The 25383-nt window shown below is 41.3% G+C and overlaps 1 protein-coding gene across 1 annotated transcript in view; it reads right to left on the bottom strand.

Annotated features, from left to right (window-relative positions):
- LOC126183190 (phosphonopyruvate decarboxylase-like) overlaps nt 1–20760 on the bottom strand; it is a 109424-nt gene extending 88664 nt beyond the window's left edge. The window contains exon 1 of the mRNA XM_049924933.1: nt 20677–20760. The gene's annotated coding sequence lies outside the window, so the exon portion shown is untranslated. The remainder of the gene's footprint in view (nt 1–20676) is intronic.
- Nucleotides 20761–25383: the final 4623 nt, after the last annotated feature.

Below are 25383 nucleotides of genomic sequence, written 5' to 3'. Positions count from 1 at the left end.
GTGAAATATAGGACATCATCAATACAATATTTAGCTTGACTGTGGTGGACTGAGGTTATTCACCTCCAACAAAAACATACATTCTGTTAAAAGATTGGATTTTTATGTCATGGTAGATATTTGTATGGAAATGTCTAGCTATACATTTGACGTTGGTAATAATTAGATAAATAATACGAAGGATAATAATTCCTTTGAGGAAATTCTGTGTATGACTATGTGAACATCCCTAGTCATCTGATTAAAAGGAGTAAATGCATTTGGGCTTACAGAGAAGTTTGTATAAGGCAGCGAAAATGTCTGTGTCTAATTTTGGAGACGCCACTAGTGGTGATTTGCCCAGATTTTTCCATGTAAAGTGCTGAAGGTGTGATCACTGTTGGTAGCAGCAGAGTGGAACTCCTCGTGTGAGCCAATTATAGAAGCTATGGAAGACAAGGGAAATCCTGTACAGTGGATGAGCGGAAAATTTCTGTGGTAGTTTTCTATGTCCAAAGAAATGAGGACTGTGTGAGATCTTTCACTGTCTTGGCCCGTTGAAGACCATAAAAATTGATCGGTTGAGATTTTCATGCTCCCAGCTTCGACAACTGTGGAAATTAAGGGAATGCCAGCTGTTGGATTGCCCGTTTTTGTGTTAGCCCTGATTATTCCTAAACAGTGTAAAAGACTTAAGGAAAAGCAGATTCTGACAGTTTCTCCATAGGAATCTCTGAATTTGAACGAAGTAATCATCGATGTTGCTGGATATACAGATTTAGGGTTGGATCGTATCATCAACACACTTAGCTCAATGTTTTTTGCCAGATTACTGCCTCCTGAATAAATCTTCCATAATGACTATGAGGATAAAATCAGAGAAATTTGGGCTCATGTGGAGGCTTGCCGACAGTTGTGCTTCCCTCGCGAGTGGAACAGGAAATGGGAGAAATGTTAGCGGTACACGAACTAACCTCCGGCATACATCTTACAGTGGCGTGTGGATTATGCATCTAGCCGTGGATGTAGAGATCTGGAGACGGTGAAACTGGAAGCCGAGACGCACAGCATACTCGCATACTCTACACAGAAGGGTCAAAGAAGCAATCGAATTTCACGTCACTATTCGGAGGACAATTCGCTATCAACAGTGTCATTTCATTCCTCTGCATAACTCGGTGCAGGTAGGTTTGGAATACAAACTGCTACTCTGGCGCAACTTATAATACTCGAGCAATGTGTACCACAATATGTCGTCCTCTAGCCACCAGAATTCTGGCGTTACGTGTTTCTTCCTCCGGCAGGATTCGAACCTACCTCCTCCACGTCGGTTGTCAGCATGGATTAGTGAGCGTCGTAGATTCTAACTGTTGATGTCTCTTGGGACTCGTGTGTTGGCAGCGTGCAATGATCCCTCCGTGTAGCCTTCACGCCCATGCTATGGGCCTCATGCTCCAGGGTCAAGTTCTGAGCGATAAGCAACGTCTGGAGGCCAGTCTCGGTGACGATGATATTTCAGTTGTGTCTAACGCGTTTGGGGAACGCTCTGAACTACCAAAGGAACACTTAGTCTTTCTGGACACAGTACGACTGAAATTCTCTTTAAAATGTAAGTTATTTCTGTTCGAAACTACTGTTACTACACCTAGTTACTTTGTATTAAAGATTACTATCGAATATTTGTTAACTCCGAGAACATTAGTGGGTAGTTATTTTTTTTCAGAACTGTTCTAGAAAGTTAGTTTTTTAATGGATTAATGTTCAGCATATGAACCAGGAAGAAGTCGGTGGTATAAAACTCTGCAGTGCTTACAAGAATCTGCATTTGTCGTTCGTTACGATTACACGACATTCACTTGCAAACTACGAAAAGACACCGAAACGATGAAATTTGTTGGTCGTCACGAACATGATGTGAATGTCTTTCGGTATCGTCTCATTGGTTTTTGTATCTTTAGTACGTTTTGCGCTTGTCATAAAACCACACGTGAACAATATTGTGGTAATTATAATACGGTAGCCGAGAAAGAAAAGCGCGATAAATCAAATTTTATTTGATTGGCAACGCTTAGCAGGATAAGCTTAAAAAATAGACAAAATATTAAATTAACCCATTTGGCAAACATCTAAAAACGAACTTTGTACTTCACAAGATTCTGTGCACTGAATGGTGGATGATGTTATTATATTGTAATTCTCCAATTTTGTTAGCTTCTTGTTGCACGGTAAAAAGGTAAGGGGCGTAATAAAATTGTTAAAATCATTAACCAACAGCGCATTCGCCGTTTACGCGTTTCATTGCATATGTAAACATTTTCACACCTTTCAATAGAGGACTCCCACTCCATTTTGAGGGGCTTACTATAAATATAATAAACGCATTTTGTTTCGGTATACAAACCTCACTCCAGGTTACAGCTGCGTATAAAATGCCGTTATGAAATACACACTACGTAAATTAAAGCAACAGACCATTTGGAAGGCACGGGTTGATGATATAGCACGGAACATCTACGTGGAAAAATGCATGTTAATCTTTTAAATTTCAAAATCAGCTAAAGAAAGACCTAACTATACCGAGTGACTTGTCAAAAGACGGAAATTCGGGACTAAACCCAAATTCTACCACTGAGACTTCAAACGATCATAACAGCAATATAGAAACTTGCTGTAGATACTAAGCAGGCCAGATCACAAATTCTCAAATAAATGGAGATGCAAAAAGCAGTTATGATGTTATCGATGGCATTAACGAAATACAAATATCAGTAAATGCCACACTGTATTCCGTTGTCACAGAACTATTGAACAAGAGACTTGCATTAAAAAATTTTAAGCGTATTTAAATGTCATTTTGTCCCGAGCAGAAGTCGTAGAACTTCGTCTGCATTATCTTGAGGCAATAATACGTCATCTCTTATTGGAGAGTCTTCAAGAATATTTTGTATTAGCTATGGGAGGTCTCCTCAGTTGTGTGAAAACAAGTATTTTTTTGCATCATCTCGAAGAATAATTTATGTGACTAAAACAGTGCTTTATAACAGATACGCGAAATATAAAAATTTACGATTATGTTGAACGATTGAATAAATAGAACAAATGCTAAAGATCTCAACATTGAAATATTCAAAGCAGAGTACCAAAATGGCAACGAAATACACTCTAAGACAAGAAAAAGAAGAAATGCATCACGAATGAATTATCCGAATGAGACGGAAAGCGATAGGTGTGATGTACATATACAGACAGACGAAGGATAACAATTCCAGAAAATTCGATGATTTATTCAAGAGAAAAAGCTTCACAAACTGAACAAGTCAATAACACTTTGACCTACCCCTGGCCCTTATGCAAGCAGTTATTCGGTTCGGCATTGATTGACAGACTTGTTGGATCTCCTCCGGAGGTATATCTTGCCAAATTCTGTCCAACTGGCACGTTAAATCGTCAAAATCCCGTGCTAGATGGAGAGCCGTGCTCATAATGGTCGAAGCGTTCTCAACTGGGTACAGATCCGGCGATCTTGCTGGACAAGGTAGGTTTTGGCAAGCACGTAGACAAGCAGTAGAAACTGTCGCAGTGTGCGGCCGGCATTATCTTGCTACAATGTAAGCCCAGGATAGCTTGCCTTGAAGGTCTACGAAGCGGGGTGAGAATATCGTCTACGTACCGCTGTGCTGTAAGGGTGCAGCGGATGACAACCAAAGGGATCCTGTATAAAAAGAGAAGGGAGCCCAAACCATCACTCCGGGTTGTCGAGCCGTATGGCGGACGACAGAGATCGGTACCCCACAGCTGTCCGAGACGCCTCCAGACACGTCTTCGCCAGAGGTGGACCAACGCGCCATTATCCAGTTGTTCTGAAGTTGTAATAGTTGTTTTTCTGTAGATGTACATCACATTTACCGATTTCCGTCCCATTCAGATAATTCCTGAGTGGTGGTGTGCAATTTGTGTCGCGTCACTCTTGCGAAGAAAAATATTTGCCTTCCTTTCTTAACATTCCCTGTTAAACCTGTTGCCATAGTTGCTATCACAGCACTGTTCTGTGATTGCTGTTGTGAGCCTATGATGCTTATCCTCTATACACCGGTTCTGTACGGTCTGAACAATGTATGACATGCCAAAGCTGCATGGGACACGCTAGACTCTGGCCTTACGCAAGACAAGATCATCCTTTACAGACGTTAAAAGGGTCTTAATCTTAGCTGGTGATCGAAAAACATGTTCACATCGTGTTTCAGCAGAATACGACTAATCCTATTGAAAGTTTTACCTGCGCAAGGCAAACAGGCCGAAGACATAGGTACCACCTCAATACTCTCATCACAAATGCCGGCCGGAGTGGCCGAGCGGTTCTAAGCGCTACAGTCTGGAACCGCGCGATCGCCCCGGTCGCAGGTTCGAATCCTGCCTCGGCCATAGATGTGTGTGACGTCCTTAGGTTACTTAGGTTTAAGTAGATCTAAGTTCTAGGGGACTGATGACCTCAGAAGTTAAGTCCCATAGTGCTCAGAGCCATTTGAACCATTCATTACAAATCCGATACACCGTTGGTCGATAGCGAAGTGCGCGTCTGATCTTTAGGTCTCTGTCAACTTCCTCTCACAGTATCATGGCTCCCAGTTAATCTTCACCAACTTCCTCTAGTTGTTGTAGATACGATATATTCCCTGTAGCGTATTCTGATTTTTCTGAGATTCGTTTGATCGTAAGTGCAGCAAGGTTCTGTGGATCTCTGACTCTAATATTAGATCCCCTATGTCCTTCAAATAGACCCGCATTTTTTTCTATCACTCTAGCAGAAAGTTCCTCACACATGTAAAGATCTTTATTCACTCATCGCCCTCTCCTCCGCGTTTAACGATGGAATTACTTTTCCAATCTTCTTGTCAGCCCTTTGATTTCTGTTTCTTCGAGTGTTCCTTCTACTTTTCAGTATGCTGAATCTGTCCTGACAACTATCTTTTCCTTTTCGATTCCTTCACATTTTCCCAGTAATTATTTCGCTGTAACCTCTTCACACTCCCTATGAGTTTCATTCATATGTAACTGAACATTTAAATAGTGTATAATCGTGTATAATTCTAAATGGGCCCAGGGCCGTAGAACTCTATACAATTTCTTCATTCAGTTTCATTTTTAGTCCTGTTTAAAGTTTATCAAGATTATCTTACACTTATTTCTTCTGGAAGAATATGTTAATACCTAGACCAATTCTGCTGTTGCAACAAAAATTTACCAATGAAGAATAATGTTATCTTTTTTCTAGTTTTGCATTGAAGTCTCCTACTATTATCTAATACTGGAATTTGCTTTTAAAACTGACTGATTTCCATGATGTATCTTTTGTTTATATTTCAAACAACTTCTGCTGTTTCTTCAGTGATATTTAATTTTATGGTTTACGAATAAGCCTACACCTGAATTTATTGTTGTTCTGTTCCAACGAAATAAAACACACCACATTGGAGAACTGTATTCCGTAAATTACATAGAATCTTCCGAAATACCAAAATCAAGATCAAGTTTGTATAAAGGTGAAATTAGAACGCAATATAAATGACTACCAAGGAAACTTGACATGTGATGTACATTCAAGGTCACATGCAGTCGAAACAATAATGTCTGCACTGAACAACAGGAATGTACCTCAAAATCCGTTTCCATAAATGTACCGATTTCCGTAGATTAAAGAATCTGTCAAATCTGAAGAAACCGCCATCTGTCAGCTATAGAACGACAAAACAAAACTGATGGAAGTTCTCAGTTACAACATGCATTAGGTTGGAGATGGAACATTGAAATCCCAGAGGAATATAAAAATATATATACTTCATTACAAGTGCTACAACGATATTGACAATCTTAAAAAGCTGAACTTTTTTGTGATTTTAATTCCATACCAGTACAGAAATACCCATAGAGCATAACTGCGTAAATTAACGTAGTTTAATAGTTCGTTATATGGTAGTTTAAGCCCATCAGGTTCTTTCATATGCGAGAGTACATGTGGTGTTCGCTAGCATACCTCACAGGATTAAACGTTATTGTAAAGCTCAGATCAGTGACTAATGAAGAGTTTCATGCTGTAGAACTGGACACACTTGTTGGGGCATACTTCCTACAGTAAATGAAGTCAATCGATTAAATCACAAGAATATTTACTAGGCTGGGACGAAGTTATTGGTTATATAATAGCGAAGTAAGTGAAATCATATAGGTGTTTCTATACAAAAACTGTTGATTCTAAAGAGTAATTGTGAAAGAATTGACTTTTATCTATATCGGAGAGACAATGCAAGGGGATAATATGATAGCCGTGATGAAATAATTCCAGACTTAAGAAACTTTTCGTCTTCGTTACAGCACTCCTGTCTTTTGTTTATAAATGTACATAATTTTAGAAGACTGTTGTTTACAATTTTACATAAGAATTTTATAATATGTCATCAACCAAGTCTCCATTGCTTCATGTTGGTAACACTTTGTCAAAGCAACATCTCAATTTACGGAATGAGTGCAAGGAATAAGAACAATCTTCATTAAAAGATTAAGTCACTCAGTGTGGTCCAGAAAGGTGTCCGGTACTCAGCAACACACATCTTCAGTAGATCCCCAGTTACCATAAAAAGTTCAGTCACTAGTAAAGCACAGTTTAAAATAGTTCTAAAGGATTTATTCGTGGCTGACTCCTTCCACTCCATTGATGGATATCACAGAAGAACATGAATAATTTTTAATACCTGACTTCTGTGGAGTTTGAGTGCAGTAATGCTAACTATGCCTTGTAAACGGCTTATGTTCTGACAAGGCTTAGCTACAATACCCTAGGAATAGCAATGTGCACTTAATACTTTTAAGTAATTAATTAATTTTAAGTAATTAATTAAGATTTAAACGAAAACAATTATAAAAGTTTCTATTTTTTCACACATCTGAGCACCATCTCACGCAGGACGTGAGGAAAGAACTTCAGCATCTCAAAATAATTCCCGCGTCCACTGTCGGCTGTTAGTGTCCAAAGGACACAATATTTCGGCGATCTATCCTGTCGCCATCATCAGGTGCGATGATGAATTGACCATCTGGTGGTTTGAAGGCAGCAGCATTCAGTGTTCTGCCCACATAGGCATGATTGCAAACCGTTTCCAGGAGTCAGTTCCCTACGTTTGCTGAAAGTGTCGTAGTGTGTTCTAAATAAACCCTGTGCGGAATATGAAGCTTTGCTAAGGTTGCAGCAGGCGGCATGGTTGATTAGTTGGTTCCTGGTTCGTATCTCGATACATTCCTTGATTACACAGCCCAGGTAACTTAATATTGCAGTCACGGAAAGTGTTACACCATGCATATCTTGGCCGAACGCTATTAAAATGACACTCTGTATTTACATGCATATGAGATACATTGATTTAAATTTATCCTTATTGTTGTGGTCTCAGTCCGAAGACTAATTTGGTGCAGATCTCCATGGTACTCTGTCCTGTGCAAGAAGCCTCTTAAACTCCGAATAACTACTGCAACCTACATCTATCTGAATCTTCTTGCTGTATTCACCTCTACATCTCCCTCTGCAGTTTTCACCCTCCGCACTTCACTCCAACATCAAACTCGTTATCCCTTGATGTCTCAGAACATGTTCTATCATAAGCCGGCAGCTGTGGCCGAGCGGTTCTAGGCGCTTCAGTCCGGAACCGTGCTGCTGCTACGGTCGCAGGTTCGAATCCTGCCTCGGGCATGGATGTGTGTGATGTCCTTAGGTTAGTTAGGTTTAAGTAGTTCTAAGTCCAGGGGACTGATGACCTCAGATGTTAAGTCCCATAGTGCTTAGAGCCATTTGAACCATGTTCTATCAACCGATCCCTACTTTTACTCGAGTTGTGCTACAAATTTATTTTCTCCTCAGTTCCTTTCAGTGCCAGCTTATTAGTTTTATGATCTACCAACCTGTTGTTGTTGTGGTCTTCAGTCCTGAGACTGGTTTGATGCAGCTCTCCATGCTACTCTATCCTGTGCAAGCTTCTTCATCTCCCAGTACTTACTGCAACCTACATCCTTCTGAATCTGCTTAGTGTATTCATCTCTTGGTCTCCCCCTACGATTTTTACCCTCCACGCTGCCCCTCCAATACTAAATTGGTGATCCCTTGATGCCTCAGAACATGTCCTACCAACCGATCCCTTCTTCTGGTCAAGTTGTGCCACAAACTTCTCTTCTCCCCAATCCTATTCAATACTTCCTCATTAGTTATGTGATCTACCCATCTAATCTTCAGCATTCTTCTGTAGCACCACATTTCGAAAGCTTCTATTCTCTTCTTGTTTAAACTATTTATCGTCCGCGTTTCACTTCCATATATGGTTACACTCCATACAAATACTTTAAGAAACGACTTTCTGACACTTAAATCTATACTCGATGTTAACAAATTTCTCTTCTTCAGAAACGCTTCCCTTGCCATTGCCAGTCTACATTTTATATCCTCTCTAAGTCGACCATCTTCAGTTATTTTGCTCCCCATATAGCAAAACTCATTTACTACTTTAAGCGTCTCATTTCCTAATCTAATTCCCTCAGATCACCCGATTTAATTCGAATACATTCCATTATCCTCGTTTTGCTTTCGTTGATGTTCATCTTATATCCCCCTATCAAGACACTGTCCATTCCGTTCAGCTGCTCTTCCAGGTCCTTTGCCGTCTCTGACAGAATTACAATGTCATCGACAAATCTCGAAGTTTTTATTTCTTCTCCATGGATTTTTCTTTTGTTTCCTTTACTGCTTGCTCAATATACAGATTGAATAACATCGGCGATAGCATCTTCAGTATTCTTATGTAGCACCACATTTCAAAAGCTTTTAACTTCTTCGCGCCTGAGCTTTTTATCGTCTGTGTTTCACTTCCACACAAGGCTACACCCCAAACAAATACCTTCAAAAAAGTCTTTCGAATACATAAATCTGTATTCGATGGAAACAAATTTCTCCTCTTCAGAAAAGCTTTTCTTGCCAGTCTACATTTTATATCCTCTTTACTTCGGCCATCATCAGTTATTTCACCATTACTTTCGTGTCTCATTTTCTAATCTAATTCCTTCAGCAACACTTCACTTAATTCGACTACGCTCCATTACTCTTGTTTTCCGGTCGTTGGCGTCCATTTTATAGCCTGCTTTCAAGACACTGTCCATTCCATAGAACTGTTCTTCCAAGTCTTTTGCTGTCTATGACAGAATGAAATATCATCGGAAAACCTCAGAGTTTTTATTAGTTCCTTCTCCAATTTTTCTTTTGTTACCTTTACTGTTTGCTCAATAAGGCTGAACAACATGGGGATAGGATACAACCCTGTCGGCTGGCCGGAGTGGCCGAGCGGTTCTAGGCGCTACAGTGTGGAACCGCGCAACCGCTACGGTCGCAGGTTCGAATTCTGCCTCGGGCATGGATGTGTGTGATGCCCTTAGGTTAGTTAGGTTCCCCTGCAATTACTGAAATGAGTTCTGTCCATATTCAGGAATTGAGGAACCATGCGTTTGTCTGGCCTCTTAATAGATGCCCCCCCCCCCCCCTTCCCCCTTTGTGGTAGTTATAAGTTCTAGGGGACTAATGACCTCAGAAGTTAAGCCCCATAGTGCGCAGAGCCATTTCAAAACCCTGTCTCACTCCTTTCTCAATCATTTCCCTTTCATGCCCCTCGACTCATGTAATTGTCGTCTAGTTTCTATACAATTTGTAAACAGGCTGTCGCTGCGTGTATTTTACCCTGCTAACTTCAGAATTTCAGAGTGTATTTCTGTCAACAGTGTCAAAGACTTTCCCTACGGCTACAAATGCTGTAAATGTTGGTTTGCCTTTCCTTAACCAATCCTCTAAGATAAGTCTTAGGGTTAGTGTTGCCTCACATCTCCCTACATTTCTCCGCAACCCAAACTGATCTTCTTTAAGGTCGGTTTCTGCCAGTTTTTCCATTCTTCTGTAGATAATTCATTCCATGTTTTGCAACATGACTTGTTAAACTTATATTCGCACTTGACAGCATCTGCTTTCTTTGGAATTGGAATTGTTACATTCTTCTTGAATTCTGAGGGTATTTTGCCTGTGTCATCCATCTTGCACACCAGATGGAATAGTTCTGCCGTGACTGGTTCTCCCAAGGATTTCAGTAGTTCTGACAGAAAGTCATCTACTCGAGGGGCTTTGTTTCGATTTAGGTCTTTCAGTGCTCTGCCAAATTCTTCTCACAGTAACGTATTTCCCATCTCGTCTTCATCTACGTCCTCGTACAAAAAAAAAAAAAAAAAAAAAAAATGGCTCTGAGCACTATGGAACTTAATTTCTGAGGTCATCAGTCCACTAGATCTTAGAACTACTTAAACCTAACTAACCTAAGGACACCACACACATCCATGCCCGAGGCAGGATTCAAACCTGCGACCGTAGCGGTCGCGGGGTTCCAGACTGTAGCGCCTAGAGCCGCTCGGCCACTCCGGCTGGCGTCCTCTTACATTTTTACTGTATTACCTTAAAGTTTATTTCCCTTATATAGCCCCTAAGTATACTCTTCCAGCTCTCAGCTTCCCCTCCTTTGCTTAGTACAGGTTTTCCATCCTGCTTCTCTTTTCTCCGAAGGCCTCTTTAATTTTCCCATAGGCGGTATCTATCTTTCCCCTAGTAATATACGCTTCTGTATTCTTACAATTGTCCTTTAGCCATTCATGCACAGTCATTTTGCAACTCTTTACCAATCCCATTTTTTAGACCTTTCTACACCCTTTCACCTGTTCCATTTGCTGCATTTTTATATTTTCTCCTTTCGTCAACTAAATTTAATATCTCCTATGATATCCAAGGATTTCTACTAAGCCTTATATTTTTACCTATTTGACCCTCTGATGCCTTCATTATTTCATCTGTAAAAGCTACCCGTTCGTCTTCTGCTGTACTTCTTTCTCTCGTTTCAGTCACTCTTTGCCTAATGCTCCCTCCGGCACTCTCAACAACCGCTCGTTCTTTCAACGTATCAGGCTACATCTCCTTAATTTCCTACCTTTTTACAATTTCTTCAGTTTTAACCGACAGTTCACAACCAATAAATTGTGGTCAGAGTCCACATCTGCTCCTAGTTTAAAATATGGTTCCGAAATCTCTGTCTTACCATTATACAATCAATCTGAAACTTTCCGGTGTCTTTAGGTCTCTTCCAGGTAAACAACCTTCTTTCATGATTCTCAAACCAAATGTCAGCAATGTTTAAATTACGCCCTGTGTAAAATTCTACCAGGCGGCTTCCTCTTTCGTTCTTTTCCCCTAGTCCATACTCACCTACCGTTTTTCCTTCTTTTCCTACTATCGAATTCCAGTCCCCCAGCTCCTATGCGAAGCTAACTGGCATATAAATTGGTACTACCGGGGAGAGTGTGGGCTTAGTGCCAACTTGGCTCTGACAATACGTTCACTATGTTGTTCATATTAGCTTACCGCATTCCTATTTCTCATTCATCATTAAACATAGCCACCACTACCCATTTTCATTTTGTATTTGTAACCCTGTATTCACGCGACCAGAAGTCCTGGTCCTCCTGCCACTGAGCTGCACTAATTCCCACTATATCTAACTCCAGCATACCAATTTCCGTTTTTAAATGTTCTAACCTACCTGCTCGATGTAGGGCAATCCGCGCCCCGACCCGCAGAGCGCCAGTTTTGTTTCTGTTGACGACGACATCCTCCTGAGTAGTCACCACCAGGAGATTCGAGTGGTGGATTATTTTGCCTCCGGAATATTTTGTCCAAGAGGATGCCATCATCATTTAATAGTACGGTAAAGCTGCACGTCTTCGGGGAAAATTAAGGCTGTAGTTTGCATTCGTTTTCAGCCTTTCGCAGTACCAGCACTTAACGGTCATTTTGGATGAAGTTACAAGGCCAGATAAGTCAATCATCCAGACTGTTTCCCCTGCAATTACTGAAATGGGTTCTGTCCATATTCAGGAATTCAGGAACCATGCGTTTGTCTGGCCTCTTAATAGATGCCCCCCCCCTTCCCCCTTTGTGGTTGCACCTATGGTACGGTTGTTTGTATCGTTGCGACCGTCCCACCACGCCAACGTCTATGGTTCACCTTTATTTGAGCGTATTTTCAGTACATAAAAAGTCATACCTACAGATGAGGAATAGTATCAGTACATGATGGCATTGCTTATGTCTAATGTTACTGCAGCTTTTCAGGTGTAGGTTGCAACAGATTCTACACAGAGGACGTGGACGAGCAGCTTATTGCCATCTTTCGTGCTTTGGGAACTGTCGAATCATTGGCATGAAGGACATGGAAGCATCGTACTGACAGAACGCACAGACAATTGGATGTAGTATGATGACTGCGGAGTGAGTGACGACAAGTTGGAATCTGGAAAACAGTGAGTCAAGAAGAGTAGAGACAGGACCTACCAGAAAGACATCACCTCGATTGGGTCATAGCGTTGTGCGACTGCCTCTGAAGAATTGACGGATAACAAAAGATGAATTCTGGGCAGAGGTTAAAGGTACAGTGCCACCACGAACAGTGTGGCACAGATTGCTGGAAGTTGGTTGAAATCTCGCATTGCCACGTGTTGGTTAGCGCTGACACCATTCGCAGCTGAGACATTAATGGTGTAAGGTCGGACTCAGCTGGGACATGGTGTGTGGAGCTATTTTTTATGAGTGGGGGAGACTACGGTCTCTAAGGAAAAGGTATTTCAGTACAAAATTTAACAACATTAAATTTCATTTAAAAAGGTCCTTTGCATTTTTTTATATAGGACTAACAGTTTGCGCGTAGCTAGCTGGAGAACACACACACACACACACACACACACACACACACACACACACACACACGCGCGCAGAAACAGTCTGAAAGGCTTGGAAGGGTGCTGCAGGGGAGGTTGTGCTGAAAATAATTGTTAAGGAAAAAAAATTCTATACGTTGCGCCATTCCAGATTTAATTAGCATTGAATTTAGCCAATCAGGTAGTCGTGTGCGCAAATTCAAGCAGCCTGCCAGAAAAAGTGTCGCCAACCGTGGTCTTCGTTTGGTTTCCTCGAACCGAACAAACGTACCTTTTGTTTACCTAGCTTAAATTTATCACTTTTGAAAAGACACAGTTTAACTGGTAATGAACATTTGATCAAGTGCTAATGCACAGAACCACAGATGTCTGTGCATTACCGCATCTTAGAGCGTGCAAGTTCTTGTTCGTGAGACCATCTGATTGGCTAACTTGAATGCTAAATATCTCGGAAACGGGGCAACATATCGAATTTTTTCTTAAAAATTATTTTTCAGAATAACTTCTCCTGCAACACCCTTTTAAGCTTTTGAGACTATTTCTGATCACCCGGCATATACTGTATATTGTACAAGGTGATTCAGCTGTCCGTACTGCTCTCGTTTTATGCTACCCACAATGTTATACCTTTCCTTCATAAACCACGCGTGAGATTTTCATATTCTCTCTCTCGCTACACGAAAACTGTTAGTTCTACAAATGAACGGGACCTTTTTGTGGGAAATTTAATGTAGTTAAATTTTGTATTGTGATACGTTTCCGCTGGAGGCGACGGTTTTCGAGTTATTCACGAAAAACTCACAAAAGAGACTTTCAAACCCACCTCCAGCACCACACTCGTCCCACACCAGCCAGGATTTTCAGAAAGGATGTGGTTTGTGGCACTCGCTCCAACCATTGTACAATAGTTTCCGACTACACAAACTATTCCCAATATCCGACCTTTTTTGGTTCAATTAATTGGGCTATTACGCCTCCAACGTAGTTGGCTATTTCGTTTATGATACTAACTTCGCCGGCCGGGGTGGCCGAGCGGGTCTAGGCGCTACAGCTTGGAACCGCGCGGCCGCTACGGTCGCAGGTTCGAATCCTGCCTCGGGCATGGATGTGTTTGATGTCCTTAGGTTAGTTATGTTTAAGTAGTTCTAAGTTCTAGGGGACTGATGACCTCAGAAGTTAAGTCCCATAGTGCTCAGAGCCATTTGAACCATTTGATACTAACTTCAACGTGCATCTGAGAGTAATGAAACATAAACAACTTTTGTAATCATTACGCTAAAATCAATTACGTTGACAGTTCTATCCAGGCCTAACACTTAGAGCACTGTAGTTTCGTAATCAGAAGGCCTGACGTATACAACGATGTAATTGTTTATTTTATGCTGTTAAAATTCGCAAAATTAGGTAAAGTTTGACAAACGGCACTCTTACGAATCATAAGTGCTCGACTAGGTCGGTGGCGTAAAAAGGCCAGTCAATGAAGACCAAAATGTCGAATATGGGATATAATTCGTGCAGACGCAAATTTTTGTGCGGTTGTAAGAGGGAGTGCCATGAACGACATACTGAAGATCCTGACCGATGGGGCCGAGTGTGGAAGTGGTGCACTTAATGAGTGAGAAAATAAGAAAATCTCTCTCGTGGTTTATGAAGGCCAGTTATAATATTGCGTATTGCATAAAACGAGAGGGGTAGAGGCAGCTGAATCACCCCGTATATACGTGAGAGTGCAGAAAAATAATGCCTCCGAATTTTTGATTCTGTTGTCAATATCGGTTGAGGTATGACATCTTATTACTCGGTTCCTTCTGCCGCTAGAGTGCTCTGAATTGTAGCATGTAACTTGGTGGTGTGTAATGTAACTATGTCGGTGGGTGAGAAACAACACGCTGTAATCGAGTTTCTAACTGCAAAAAACGGCCGGCAATTGAAATCCATAGACGAATGACAGATATGTATGGTGATGATTATATCAATATTAGTAATGTGCGACGTTTGGTTGTTCGTGCTCGTAATAAAGGAAATGATGGTGCTACCTCGACGTGTGTGAAATCAGATTTTTATCTGATTCCGAAACTTAAAGAACACCTTCTATGACTTCACTTTGATAGTGATGAAGCGGTACAAGCAGAGGTGAGGTTTGTGGCTTGATCAACAATGTTGAACATTCTGGAGTGACGGGATCAACAAATTGGTCTCTCGTGGAGAGAAATGTGTTCGTTGCCAGGGTGACTATGTTGAGAAATAAATATGTAGACATGAAGAATAAAGATGTAGAATGTTAATCAACTTTGTTTTATTTAAGAAGCTTTATGCGGTTTCACACAAAAAATTCTGAGAGATTACTTTTTAGCACGCCCTCTTAGTATCACAGAAAGCGCCAGAAAATATTCAGAACTCACAGAACAAAACAGTATAACCAAACACTAACTATGAAATTCCAGACTAAAACAACAATAATAAAAGTAGTCCTCAGATTAATTAATTTTTGTTTGTTGATCACCTGTTAATGCTCAAATCAGCAGCAAATATCTTTACCTCTTTTTTGAAGATTTTGTGTTTTTTCTTTCATTGTGACCGTGCATCGGTCACTGACAATCGAAAAATACTCAGAAAACTTTTCGGGCTAATGTCTAGTTCAAATGGTTCAAATGGCTCTGAGCACTATGCGACTTAACTTCTGAGGTCATCAGTCGCCTAGGACTTAGAACTAATTAAACCTAACTAACCTAAGGACATCACACACATCCATGCCCGAGGCAGGATTCGAACCTGTGACATTAGCGGTCGCTCGGTTCCAGACTGTAGCGCCTAGAACCGCACGGCCACTCCGGCCTGCTAATGTCTAGTAAGTTACTCCTTCCGTAAGTAGGAATGCATATTGCCTGAACTGCCTCACTGAACTGAGTCTACCATTTGCCTTGTCCCCTGCAAGTTTCAGGTTATAAACCCGTCTGCTTCGGCTCTAAACGGTTATGGTAAAGAGCATACTGAAAGAAATTGAAGGAAATTAGATAAAATGGCTGAATCCTGTTGAAAGAATAAATAATAGATATCAATTAACATTGTGTAATAACTACTCCATAGTTACAGTGTAAGACTACAGAAAAAACGGAAATACCAATTTTAGGATTCCTGAAGTCAAAACAGTCTCAAAGTGACTAATTCCCGATGTTGTTGTTGATGTTGGTGAAGATGATTCCTCAATTTCGCTACAGTACGACAACCTTTAGTCCAGTCACGAATTCCGTAAGAATATGAATACAGGAAGCCTTGCAGACTGTACAACGAGCGACAGCTGAAAAAAAAAAGTAACCTGCGGAAATACGGTCAAATTTGACCATGTGCAATGACATTAGAGTCGGCCACAACGTAAAATTATTTAGGCGTTTTTTCTAACACTGACTTTAGACGGAGCGAACACATAAATGTACTTTCAGGAAATACTGGTGTCAAATTAAGGTTGTTTGAAAGAAATCATCGACAGTGTAACTCATCTACTGTGGAGACTTCTTAGAATCCTCACGTCCGACTCATTATTGATTACTGTTTTTTCGCATGGGACATCCACCAAATGGAGTTAACAGAGTATAAAAGAAGAACTACCAAAGTTTAGCGTAGTCAGAATAAGAGTGTCTCTGGTATTCTATATTGGGAGACGCAAATACATATCGCGTAGTGACTCGACGGTAAAATTCAACGAATGAGGCCTAACTGAGAGTCGTATATCCAGTCACTCTTCGCACGTACCATTCGAGAGTAGACCTGTAGTCTGTTCTAATGATAAAGGTACACTATGTGATCGTCATCCACTATATATCGTATGGACTTTTGCGAAGTACAGTTGTAGAAGTAAATGTAGCCCACTTCTTGAGCCCGAAGCTTTGGGAACATTTTATTTCCTTTAGAGTTTTTAAAGTTCCATCGAATACTGGTTCACTAAAGACTGTGCAATGACCTAGGTTTAAACACGAGCATAAGAAAGAATTAGCTGTGAACTTCCTAAAATAGTCGTTCTAGAATTATGGGAAACATATTTTCAGTGGCTAGACTGGAAATGTTGCAATGGCACGTAACGCTTCAGAAGGGACGTTGTGTTTTGTGTATTTTTTTCTCCCTATCAGTAGGATGCGATAGACTACGCATTAAAAACGGTGGCTGTGGAGGTTTACGTAACGAATCACTCGTAATGGCCACTGCAGTCTCCAAATTCGTGCGCAGTCACTGAAAACGTCAGGTTCCGAACCAAGATAACTTATTTACTTAATTTCAGTTGCAACTCTCTTCTGCTTTGCAGTTAACATGAACATAAATATCATGAATTACGATTTTTAACATCGCCGTGCCTAATATAACGACTTGGGGCAAATACACGTATTTATTATTTCTGATATACAATAAAGAAATGTGCAACAGCTCCTGCCTGAGTTCCACAGCTATTTACACCTACTGAAGTACTGCCAGAAACAGTAAACTTTATTTTCTAGTTTACTTATGTACTTATATTATTGTATAGTCAATGTAATGTTCGGCACTTTCTCTCGGCAGAAACTGCTCTGATGTCTCTGTGTCGATGCTTACACGAAGACTACGGGTAATATTTCCTATCCGTTGACACAGGATTAGCTTCCCCACTTTTTAATAATTATTGAAAGTAAGTAAGCTGGTAGTTTCGTTACACACGCGACACGACCGTTGGATGGTTTTTTACTAGTGCTGGCACAAGCTCTGCGTTAAGTTGCGTATATACCACAAAATCTTAAAGCTTTGTACGTCAGATCGGACTTTAATATCCGCCTTCATTTTCCTACCTTGCTCCCTGATATCGAAAACCTCTCTACGTTCTCAGGAAATGAAGAGAGGCCCAATATTGACGCATAATGAAAAGAAAACACTCTTATTACACTTGAGATCACAAATCTCAAAATGTTAGAAATGCCTCTTGCCAGGTCTGATATTAAACTCAGAAATTTGAAATACTGCTTTAGACAAGTATCAAGCTCCTACTGCAGCGAACACAGATGATGCTATATTACAAGTTTCTTTGTCTCATTTAATTCACAGTTACTAACGTAAAAACACAGCAACATTCTAAATTTTTTGATAAAAAACTACGCATGAAATACTAAATTTAACAAAACGATGAAAATTGCGCCATGATAAACGATAATGATCTCTAATTTACGCCGAAACCAATCAAGTTTTTGAACTAATTTCGATACGGAGAATCCTTCACGCAACTTAACTCTCATGATGTTAAAGTCACATTGCACCTCTACAGGTCCATCCCCTTTCCATTTCTTTATATCCGAATATGACCGAATTACTCTTTTTGTCAAAGTTCTGAGGTGATTCTCAGCTAAAGATTTCAAAATCCTGGCATCCAGTTAGACTCTAACAGGACTTCAAATATGCTCTTCAAATGAATAAGAGCATCATCAGAATATACATTGTATAGGATACAAATTCAGATAATACGAAAAACTTACAGTGACGTTACGTTAAGTACATATTCTATTTCCAGTGTGGTAACTTCCGTTTAAATGTTCTTTACGTAACGTCAATGTAAGTTTTCCGTCTTATCTCAATTTATACCTTTTACCTTGTATATTCTGATGATGCTCTTGTTGATTCGAAGAGCGAAACCGGTAAATGTAGAATACTGAGTGTGACTTATTGCTGTTTTCAAAAACTTTGTTTTAACAGTCGCTCCCCCTGCAGGCAATGCCTATACTTGCTAAACTCCTTTTAACTTCAGGGTTCAAACTGAGCTTTGAGAACATCCCGCATGTCAAAATTACCCCATCTCATGGTTCACCGAGCAACCAAACAACAGTTTACAAAAAAATGGTTCAAATGGCTCTGAGCACTATGGGACTTAACATCTGTGGTTGTCAGTCCCCTAGAACTTAGAACTACTTAAACCTAACTAACCTAAGGAAATGACACACATCCATGCCCGAGGCAGGATTCGAACCTGCGACCGTAGCAGTCGCGCGGTTCCGGACTGAGCGCCTAGAACCGCTAGACCACCGCGACCGGCCAACAGTTTACAGATTAACTGATTATGCAGAACTCGACACAAAGATTGTTGTTTTTGGTTCTGCTAGCGGAACAAATTTTCGTTATCAGAATCTGATGATACATATGAGAAGAGGTGGCGACAGGCACGTAATGATCACCAGACTGTATACCAGTATCCTGTGTTACATTCCAAACCTTTCGGCAGTGTCTTCTGATGAAAGGATGTAAGAACCTATTGCTGGAGATCCGTTTGTCACATATAGATGGACCAACATTAACAGCTTGGCTGTCACCTTTAGAGATGTTCGAGAGGGAAGGCTATGTATATCAATGCACCTTTCAAAGTGGATGGTTGACCCACCTTTCATGATATCCAATACGACAGTTCACACGAGTAAAGAAAATCATTCCGAAAATCTCACGTGACATAATCAGCCATAAATAAGGATACAGAACATTCGTGTACATACAGAAAAATTCTCTCTCTCTCTCTCTCTCTCTCTCTCTCTCTCTCTCTCTCTCTCTTACACACACACACACACACACACACACACACACACACATGCGCGCGCGCACGCACACAAACATTGGCAGTTCTGGTTCCAACGACGTAAGTAGAGCATAACGGATCAAAAGCAAAGAAAGAGTCTAATACACTCATAGACACAGAGATACTTCGTGATTACTCACACTCACATACATTACACATGATCTGCTTGTGCAGTAGTCATAACAGTAATAAATAAAGAGAATCAGTGCACCAACGAGGTACGCTTCGAAGTTGTACTTTTACAGTAGGCAGTTATTAGAATGAAAAATAACGAAACGGATACGACAAAAAGCGCTGCCGTCCCCAGCGGGACAAGCTCCGTTTGTGTCCAAAGCGTTTCGTGCTCTTTGCTCAGTTTCAGCTGCACTATTTGTTTCGAAAAACATTAAAAATATTTTTGATTGAACAATATGCTCTCCCTGTGCTCCCATTACATTTTTGTTTCGTCCATTAACTGTTATAATATTCGAAAATAGCATTTGTTTCCTGCTAAATCTCCGTGGAACTAATTTTCCATGTTTGTTGACGGCAGATAAGCTCTACATATGCGAAAGACTGCGGCATACAGAGCCTGAAATCAGTGAAGATGGTCAGTAATTTGTCTTAAGAGAAATAATCAGTGGGACCTCTGTGGGTTATCAGCAGACGGGTCTGCATACGCGAGTTATCCTTGGAGTGCCACATTGAGCCACGACGCGGCGTGTTATCTCGGTAGGCATAAAAGCGTTCAGCTTTATCCTGCTTCTCGTTCATCACTTAAAAAAGAATATCAAATTATTGTTAAAGAATGGAACGTCTTGTTCCTCGCATAGCTGAGCCTATTCCTCGAGAATCTCAAATGAAGTTAAGTGTCTGATCTGCTTCTTCGAAATTTGCACAGTAAAGCAGAGAACACCTGTCTGCAATGTACGGAGAATGTGCTTTATCGCTTCTCCGCAGTATTTTGGGACTGGGACAATGTGGTAAGAGTGTAGGGAGATAAGACAAATACCTTAGAGACTGGTCGTCATAGTGTGTACATGAATTCAGATCTTCCAACGGAATTCCTTATCGATTTTCATTTAAGATAGGCCGCATTTGACGGATAGTCTGACGAAATAAATTTTAGGCCACGAAAGTAGCCATGCCATTTGTCAACCAAACTGAGGCGCAAAAAATGTTATTATCGAAGAGTAGTTTCTTGAATGTTTTAATAAATGGAAGTATCACGATTATTATATGCCATGGAAGCCTCCTAGTAGTTGCGGGCACGTGCGACTGTTACCAAGGCTGGGGCTTGTGGATTGGCTTACTGGTTGCTCAGCGGTGTGCTGCTGCGTGCTGCGTCTCTGAGGGTCGCCAGCGGACTGCCACTGGCGCAGTCAGGAGTGGCTACTTTGCGCCCGAATGTGCGCCGCGACCCTCTGACACCGCGATAAGCGCGCCCCAGCCGCTCTTCGTAATTTCCGTTCCAAAGATCATACACGTCAAATAGAAGCCGCAATGCTCCTAACGTGTGTTCCATCTAAGGGCACAGCTCCACCATAATGTCGCGATGCGAGGGTGTCGACCATCTGTTTGCAAGCATTCGCCGCATTTTTGTGCCACAGAGAACAGCATTTTCTCTTGTTTTAATAAAATGAGCTTTCATCACATATTCAAGAAATTTAACTAATTCTTCTTGCTGATGATGCGAGAACTACAGCTAAAGCTGATTCAGATACGTCAACACTAGCTAAGCTAAATGAATTACCTAATATACACTACTGGCCATTAAAATTGCTACACCACGAAGATGACGTGCTACAGACGCGAAATTTAACCGACAGACAGAAGATGCTGTGATATGCAAATGATTAGCTTTTCAGAGCATTCACACAAGGTTGGCGCCGGTGGCGACACCTAGAACGTGCTGACATGAGGAACGTTTCCAACCGATTTCCTACGCACAAACAGCAGTTGACTGGCGTTGCCAGGTGAAACGTTGTTGTGATACCTCGTGTAAGGAGGAGAAATCCGTACCATCACGTTTCCGACTTTGATAAATGTCGAATTGTAGCCTATCGCGATTGCGGTTACCGTATCGCGACATTGCTGCTCGCGTTGGTCGAGATCCAATGACTATTAGCAGAATATGGAATCGGTGGGTTCAGGAGGGTAATACGGAACGCCGTGCTGGATCCCAACGGCCTCTTATCACTAGCAGAGGAGATGACAGGCATCTTATCCGCATGGCTGTAACGGATCGTTCAGCCACGTCTCGATCCCTGAGTCAACAGATGGGGACGTTTGAAAGACAACAACTATCTGCACGAACAGTTCGATTACGTTTGCAGCAGCACGGACTATCAGCTCGGAGACCATGGCTGCGGTTACCCTTGACTCTGCATCACAGACAGCATGCGTGTTTGGCGACATCGCGGTGAACGCACATCGGAAGCGTGTATTCGTCATCGCCATACTCGCGTATCACCCGGCGTGATGGTATGTTGTGCCATTGGTTACACGTCTCGGTCACCTCTTGTTCGCATTGACGACATTTTGAACAGTGGACGTTACATTTCAGATGTGTTACGATCTGTGGCTCTACCCTTCATTCGATCCCTGCGAAACCCTACATTTCAGCAGGATAATGTACGACCGCATGTTTCAGGTCCTGTACGGGCCTTTCTGGATACAGAAAATGTTCGACTGCAGCCCTGGCCAGCACATTCTCCAGATCTCTCACCAATTGAAAAGTCTGGTCAATGGTGGCAGAGCAACTGGCTCGTCACAATACGCCAGTCACTACTCTTGATGAACTGTGGTATCGTGTTGAAACTGCATGGGCAGCTGTACCTGTACACGCCATCCAAGCTCTGTTTGACTCAATGCCAAGTCGTATCAAGGCCGTTATTACGTCCATAGGTGGTTGTTTTGGGTACTGATTTCTCAGGATCTATGCACCCAAATTGCGTGAAAATGTAATCCCATGTCAGTTATAGTATAATATATTTGTCCAATGAATACCCGTTTATCATCTGCATTTCTTCTTGGTGAAGCATTATATATATATATATATATATATATATATATATATATATATATATGTATATATATACTGGTTTCCAACAAATGAACTGCTCCTTAACTTGGATGAAGTAAAGCGCATTCAATTTTCTACTGTACGAGACCTCACATATGCTACGCACGAAGGAAAATCATTTCATAAAATGAACTTCACAAAACTTTCCATTCTGAACATTTATAAGGATTCATTCTGGGAGTTACATATTATATGTGCTATGAAACGCATGAGTTCAACAACGATAATAGCATTAGTTGGGAATGAGAGTCCAAATTGTTTGGAAAAACTCTCGTGGAAGACAGCATTTATTGGCCAACAACATATAATAAAGCAGATATGTAGTACACGTCCCTAGCCCTCTCGCCGCAACCTTCTGAGGGAGCTATTTATACTAACAGCAGCCCCAGACTACACACACTCCCTTTCGAAGCTTTTTTCTCAGTAATCAATCTAGACCGGCGCTCATCTCAAACAGAACGAAATGCATAGCCCTGTCGATAGTGGGACTCTTCAACTCTTAAAAAGAATTTGTCATTCAAAAGATCACACCTCTTATTATTATCATCAGCGTGTAGCAGTGTTGTCTTTGGGGTAAACCTCACACTTAATGACCAGCTTTAACTTTGAAACTTCCTGGCAGATTAAAACTGTGTGCCCGACCGAGACTCGAACTCGGGACCTTTGCCTTTCGCGGGCAAGTGTTCTACCATCTGAGCTACCGAAGCACGACTCACGCCCGGTCCTCACAGCTTTACTTCTTACTAACTTTGTTAATTCTAATGCCTTTAACCACTGATGTGTCTTGATTACCAACTAAAAATTGTAGTTATCACATTTCTATAAATCTTTTTTCCAGTGCGCCGGCCGCTGTGGCCGAGCGGTTCTAGGCGCTTCAGTCTGGAACCGCGCGACTGCTACGGTCGCAGGTTCGAATCCTGCATCGGGCGTCGATGTGTGTGATGTACTTAGGTTAATTAGGTTTAAGTAGTTCTTAGTTCTAGGGGACTGATGACCTCAGATGTTAAGTCCCAAAGTGCTCAGTGTCATTTGAACCATTTTTCTTCCAGTGGGGTTATATTTAAGCTAACATACTTCACTAGTTCGCCAGAGTTCATTCCTATGAGTGCATTCCCATAAAAGGCAAAAAATTTTACAAAGTTCGCTTTGCAGAAATGTCCAATTTACTTGTTTGGTAATTCTGCTTCCGATCCACCACGGGTTATTATCCCATGTTCCATGCTTTTGCCTTGAGAACCGGTACTATCCAGTGTACTGCTTCCTGTGCAAAATACTTCTTCTATGAAGCATACTGCACATTTTCGTGAGAAGTTGAACTATTTTGTCTTTCTCATGATCCTTTCCTCACGTATTAAAAATGACCTATAGTATCCATTACTGACTCTTGGCGTAGTATAGAAAGGAGTAAAGCAAATGACCATAAAAAACATTGACTTGTTGTTCAGTATCCGGAAATGTCTAACAGATAATACAAGTAATTTAAAACAAAAACTAAACCCGTGTGTATTTGATAATTCCACTTGCTACATAGAAGACTTATTCAAGTGTTGATACTTAGTATAATTGAGTGTTTAGGTCTACATTGCTGTCAGGTGAATGGGCAACAATATAAATGACTAAAATGTAGCCACTGAGATACTGAAAAGGTGAATGTGGTCTATTGGTTTAACTTTTGATTTGTTTCACATTACGGAGGACAGCCACGCTATCGAGCAATGAAGCTAATAGTCAACAATGCGAAAGTAAAATGAGGCATGTATGAAGCCATGTCCATTTATTACAACGTATTAGCGTGCTACTCTACAAAGGGTTGCCTATTTGAGAGGCTGAGAGTGCCCCCGCCCCTCCCACCTCCACCACTCCATTCGGAGCAGCCCGAATCGCTCAAAAATCCCAGAAGTACTGCCAATATTTCTTGTATTAATTCGACACAAACATGTACATAAATGTAAAAAGAGTACGAATACTCCATCATTAGCCGACCGTTGTGACCGAGAGGTTCTAGGCGCTTCAGTCTGGAACCGCACTGCTGCTACGGTCGCAGGTTCGAATTTTGCCTCTGGGAAGGATGTGTGTGATGTCCTTAGGTTAGTTAGATTTAAGTAGTTCTAAGTCTAGGGGACTGATGACCTCAGATGTTAAGTCCAATAGTGCTTAGAGCCATTTTGAACTCCATCCTTACAGAACTCGATATTCAGGGGATACAGAGAGAGAGAGAGAGAGAGAGAGAGAGAGAGAAAGAGAGAACAGAAACTAATGTCAGTTGTGTGTCAGGGGGATACTATGCAATAAGCTTTCTCTTTAGAGCTGTTTGCTTATATGCGAGACCAGCGGAAAAACGCTCCTATCGGAGCAAATGCGATTATGCTCCTGTGTATTAAAAGACTCAGACTGAAAAATGGGGTATCAGCTGCCTCGTTCATCTACATCAGCACCTTTAAAACTTCCCCCAAAAGTTTTGGCATGCCTACATATTCGCGCTTTTTAACATTCTATTCACATCTCACTCTCATAAGTTCCCCTAACTGTAGCTCGCTCACACCATCTAGTCCATTGCTGTAAGTCACTCAAACCCATCCGCTCCCACTTGCCCATTCTCACTCACTCATTCAGCCCAACTCATTCCCATTACCTCTTAGTAGCTCTCTAACTGGCATTGCCCCCGCCTCACAGCCACAGTCTCCTTCTTTCTGTCCTACTAATACTGTCTCCTCTCATAATCACTCTCTCCCTCTTGCTCTCTCTTACTGCTACCATCTCATTCATTCCCTCGACTGCCGCTGTATCTTCTCACTGACCCTAGCTCTCACTGTCGTAGACTTTGCCTCTCATTATCACTGACTCTCATCCATTCCACTTTCTTCTTCTCTTTATTCCTGTCCCACAGGCATTGGCTCCTTCACGCTTTTCCTAGCACTGTTCTGTCACTGTCAAC

The sequence above is a fragment of the Schistocerca cancellata genome, chromosome 4 (assembly GCF_023864275.1).
Source record: "Schistocerca cancellata isolate TAMUIC-IGC-003103 chromosome 4, iqSchCanc2.1, whole genome shotgun sequence".
In the NCBI taxonomy this organism is placed as follows: Eukaryota; Metazoa; Arthropoda; class Insecta; order Orthoptera; family Acrididae; genus Schistocerca; species Schistocerca cancellata.
The sequence above is the reverse complement of the archived record's forward strand: the minus strand, read 5'-3'. Positions and strand labels throughout refer to the sequence as shown.